The following is a 5,303-nucleotide window of genomic DNA, read 5'->3' as shown; positions in this document are numbered from 1 at the left end:
AAGTGGTTGCACAATTTTCAACAATAAAATGAAAAATAAATCTTAAAAAAAAAAGAAAGAAGAAGAAGTACAAACTGCTAAATCTCAGTTTCTCTGAAGTAGTGGCCTGATTTGTAACAATAATATGAACAAATATGAGAAAAAAAATATATAAACAGGAAAGAGGGAAAAAAACAAAAGAATTACAAAACTGCTAAACCTCCGTTTCTATAAATGTGGTTGCCTGATTTTTAACAATAATATGAAAAAAAAGAATAAAATAACACTAAAAAAAATGTTTTTTTTAAATTAAAAAAAAAAAAAAAAAAAGAGAAGGTGAAGTACAAGCTACTAAATCTTTGTTTCCCCAAAGTGGTTGCCTGATTGGTTACAATAACATGAACAAAAAGAATAAAATAAAACATTTATTACAAACTGCTATATCTCAGAAAAAATAAACACGCGCCCATGTTCAGCATTTGTAGATAATAATAAAAGCACCCACCATCCCCTCACTCCATGGTATACATTGGTAGACCCCTAGCTAAGTGTTCTTCCTGTCTTATTAAGATGCTAAATAAATAAAGAAGTCTCGTACCCTCTGCTGATTCGAAAGCCTTGCATAAATATGCCATGACAAGGAGGGGGGGAATCAGGGACGTAGCTGTGCCAGCTGTACGCTGCTATTTGATGCCTGAACGAGGCACTGAAATTCCAGGAGTTAAACCTGATAAGATAACGGCCTGCACTTTAAAATGATTTCCAAGGGCACATCATCCCAGAAGCAGCGCTCCTCGGCTTCCTCCTCCCAATGCTGTCCCTGAGGACCGCGGCACACAACAATCCCATCAGAACACACTTTGTTTCCATTGTAAATACACCGAGCCGATATATGAAAGTAGAGTAAAGCTTACCTGGATGGCGTTCAGGTGTTCTTTTCCCCCCACAATCTCACTGCTGCCGATCTCCTCCAGCTTCTTTCAGTCACTACCTATCTACATGCCCTTGTCCTAATCCAGCTTCCCTATAGTGACACCTATAGGCCAGGCCTGCTCAATGTGTGTCCAGGAGTCTCCACCAGGGTGACAACGGCAGGAGGGTTGTCACTACATAACAGGAAGTGCCCGCAGACCTTCACCGGATGTTTTTAAGAAAGCTGTGAATGTCCCAAGGCTGGCTCGTAGTCCGTCTGGCGGGAGCTCACACAAAAGGGTGGCTCTATAGGAGCATGCAAGGGAATGGAGCAACCAGGGGGGAAATGTTTGGATGGAGAAGAAGCAGACAATACAAGAGGTCAGCGGCTACTAACATTTGAGGGTTAAGTGGCTTATTAAAGGCATAGTAACAGGGTGCTTCTCCCCACAGACATCTGCTTTGTTTTCAATCCGCCGTATTCCTGTCCACACAGCCGTGTCATCTATTCACCTTCACAGGGATCTGCCAATGGAAAGCCTACATCCGCCTTTCCATGGGGACCGGGTTAGTCTTTGCTACCTGTAATGCTGCCATATCTGCCTGGCAGTCATCAGAACTGAAGAAGCAGGTACGAAACATCGTCAACATTACAGAACAGATCCAGAAGAATGTCACTACTATTAGCAACACCATGACCCAGATACAAGAGAACCTTCACAGACAGGAAAACTACAAGTCCCATCTCCCACCACGCCAGAGGGACTCTGAGATCTCAATGGGGTGCAAGTGTGTTGACATCATGGCACTTGTAGTCCATCGATAACTTCCTCCGACCCCTAAAAGTTGATCCAAACCTTCGTATGGACCCGGGGCTGGAGGAACAGTCTGGGCATCGCACCCACAACACTGATGGTGGCTGCAATGCTCTGCAGGCTTTAATACAAAAAAAAAACTTTACATGCACTTTTCAATGTTACTGATGTGGGAGCAATTATCACATTTATGCAAAAAGTGAGCCGTGCCTTTAAATAAAGGGACACGTCCAGGGATGTGCCAGCCAACCTAGAAGTGTTCCCAGAAATCAGGACCGGTGACAGCTTTGGCCACTAGCCTTGTAGTAGGAGTGCGGTCCTAGAAGTGACAGTCATGGCATCCAGAAAGGTGACAGCGGGGAGGGGACACCAGGCAGGACATTGGGTGACACCAGGCAAGACATTGGGGTGACACCAGAGAGGAGACACCAGGCAGGACATTGGGACGCAGGCTCTCTGTGGACATGGCTGGCACATCACAGCCCCCACATGTACAGGAAATGAAAGAAGGATTAGAGAAAAGTAAAAGGGTCCCGGACTGCTGGGCACTGCCTGTGACCGCCGACCATGGAATAAAAACAATGACAGCACATGTGGAAAGCCCCTCCCCCTCATAAAGCCCCCTGTATACAGCTCTGTATACTCACCCAATGTGCTCCTATGGCTTAAACTGTCACTCTGCCTTGTGTGTGTGTGTGTGTGTGATACAATGTATTCCTCCCTCCCGCTGGATACACACACCCCTCCTCTCACCCCCTCCTTACCTGAGGCTCACGTCTCCTCCACCAGGACCCAGCGGACTCCTTTAGCTGTCTTTCCTCCTTACTCCGTCTACAGTGCGTGCTATCTTTTGAGTGACCCTCCGCCAAAGCCGCTTCACCTCCTGGAACTCGGGGGGCCGAAGAGGGCGGATCACTCCGCGCCAAAGGCCCGGTTAATGACGTCAGCGTCAGCTTCCCGAAGCCAGTAGTAGAACGCACGGCAGCGTGCGGAGGACTCGGTACCGATCAGAAGCCACGCCGCAATTTCATTAAAAAAAGTTCTCTTATTTTGTAAAAAAAGGGGGGGGGGGGGACTAGAGAGCTGAAACGAGGCCGCTTAGCTTGACAGCTCCGCACGTTGCATTCCTCCTAGCAACCGGTGACGTCATCCACCCCATAGCCATAGGCGATTGGCTTTAAGAGTGACAGGAGACTAGGGGACTGGAAAGGAGGGGGGCGTAAATGACGTGTGCTTAAACTAATGAGAAAATAGTGGGGGCGGGGTCAGCGGGACTGCCCATGTTCAATGTTTTTATCAGCTGTTTAGTAAGGTGTGTGTGAGCAGCTGGGTGTAGCCAGTCAGCTGTCAGGGTTGGATGGGGAATAAATCTCAGCCTCGGACACAGCAGGGTTTCACTCACTGGAATGTACAAGTGGATTTTATTCTGCAGATCATTTATTAAAGTCAAGATGTTTTTTCAGCTATTTCAAATGTTAATTACATCACTTACAATGGATGCTGCTTCTTGATGGGTAAAAGTTTGAGCTTCCTTTAGAATCAGCTGATCCCCTGAGATCCTGGATTAGGGTGGTTTCTTTCCCTTGCAGGGTTCTATGGAGCCACCACTGTGTGTGCTAGTAAACTGTGTGTGTTTCTACCACGTCCTCTCTTCCAGCATTACATTTTACAGCAATGCAGAATAATACCATCAGCTATAGAAAACTACAAATCCCACCAATGCATTATACAGCAATGCAGAATAATACCATCAGCTATAGATGACTACAGATTCCAGCAATACATTATACAGCAATGCAGAATAATACCATCAGCTATAGAGGACTACAGATTCCAGCAATACATTATACAGCAATACAGAACAGAAACAGCAAGCAATATTTCTAAAGCAACTGGAGTTCAGGTTCAGTTTTGCTGCGCCATACCTGTACATACTCTGTGCTGCTGCTCTGGGGGGACCGGCCTGATGTCTTGGGCGGTGGGTCCCAGGAGGGGGAAATGTGCAGAGGGTCTCAGAAGAGGAAGATGTGCGGAGGGTCTAAAGGAGGGGGGGATGTGTGTAGGGTCTCAGGAGAGTGAGATGACCAGAAGGGTCTCAGGAGGTGGAGATGTGTGTAGGGTCTCAGGAGGGGGAGATGTGCGGGATAGCTGAAGCGCTGTAAACAGGTGCCGAATGGATCCCAGAAAGGCTGCCGCGAGGTCCCCAGCAAGCATGGGACCCAAGGCAGCTGCTTCAATTTGCATAATTAAAGCGCCAGAATCAGTTTTTGGTACCGGAGCGTTTGCTCAGTATTGGCACTGATACTGGTATCAGTATTGGTGCATCAATAATTGCAAGTGTTTCAGCGAAAATGTGAAGAAATACTTTGCTGGACATTGTATATTTGTTTGATCGGGATTCATTATTGGAAAAAGTTTGAGAGTTTAATACTACTTTAAAAATCCAAAGTTACACTTCTAGTACTTGAAGGGAGATTAAACCCTTCCTTTTTTAGCACTGATGTATTAATGTCTATGTATACCGCAATACTGTATGTCCCAAGTCACTTACTATTTTTACATATTTTACAATTGTTATAAAGGACTTATATAGTGTATGCAGTATCGTTTTATAACGTAGTTAGTGCAGTTACAATACAATTCAATACAAGAGGCTTAGGAGGACCTTGCTCCTAAGAGTTTACATTCTAAAAGGGAGGGGCAAGTGTTACAAAAGGTAATAACTGTGAAGGGATACGATGAAGATGGTAGTAAAAATTCAGTTGTTAGAGGTGGGATAGGGAGTTAGAGGTCCCTGAGGAGATGATATTTCAGGGATGTCCTTAAGGCAGACAGAGTAGGAAATAGCTGGACAGGTTGGAGTAGGGGGTTCCAGAGAATGGGAGAGGCTCTGGAGAAATCCTGGAGACAAGCATGTGAGGAGGTGAGAAGAGTAGGTGGCCTTAGAAGGAGCAGAGAGGACAGATCGGGTGATAATGTGAGACACGGTAGTAGAGTAATATTGGGAAAAGTTGTGGACCGCTTTGTGTTTTGTTAGTATTTTATATTATATTCATTGGGCGAGAGGACACTGAGCAGTTGGTAATGTTGATGAGTCTAGCAGCAGAACAAGTTAAAGTGACATTAAACCCTCAGAATTTTTAACATAAACCAATACTGTAATGTGTGCCTTGTATGTAATCCATGGTAGTTTCCCTTCTCTTTGCTGCTCTTCCTTTTAAATCATCATGTCTTCTCATGCTTGGGGAGAACTTCCCTTTTCAGCTCAGGGCCTCTTCCTGTAGTGCTGGCTCAGGTTACAAGCCTATACAAACTTATACACAGACACCATGTAGCCATTCCAGAGGCAAGGCAGTCTGCTGCAAAATAGAAGTTCTGCCGAGCATGAGAACAGATTTGATATTATGAGCTCAGCTTTGGACAGAGTTTGAGGAAGTAGTGTGGCATCCATGTTGATATGTCAGTGAGTAAACTAGAGGTGGGTGAGGTTGTTGGCTGGCCAGGCCAAAAACTGTTGGCCAAACGGTGACTGCAGGCACTCAGGCTATTATAGGAAATCTCCTGCTGGAGGTAAGATTTCAGAGAGTTCATTTGTCA

The 5,303-nt window shown here is 45.4% G+C and overlaps 1 protein-coding gene across 6 annotated transcripts in view; it reads right to left on the bottom strand.

Annotated features, from left to right (window-relative positions):
- Window positions 1-2,680, bottom strand: part of MEF2A (myocyte enhancer factor 2A) — a 139,336-nt gene extending 136,656 nt beyond the window's left edge. For all 6 annotated transcript variants that reach the window (XM_018560259.1, XM_018560261.1, XM_018560263.1 and 3 more), the window contains exon 1: window positions 2,471-2,680. The gene's annotated coding sequence lies outside the window, so the exon portion shown is untranslated. The remainder of the gene's footprint in view (window positions 1-2,470) is intronic.
- Between the last annotated feature and the right edge of the window lie 2,623 nt (window positions 2,681-5,303).

Source organism: Nanorana parkeri, unplaced genomic scaffold (genome assembly GCF_000935625.1).
Source record: "Nanorana parkeri isolate BGI_ZX_2015 unplaced genomic scaffold, ASM93562v1 scaffold443, whole genome shotgun sequence".
Taxonomy (NCBI): domain Eukaryota; kingdom Metazoa; phylum Chordata; class Amphibia; order Anura; family Dicroglossidae; genus Nanorana; species Nanorana parkeri.
The sequence above is the reverse complement of the archived record's forward strand: the minus strand, read 5'-3'. Positions and strand labels throughout refer to the sequence as shown.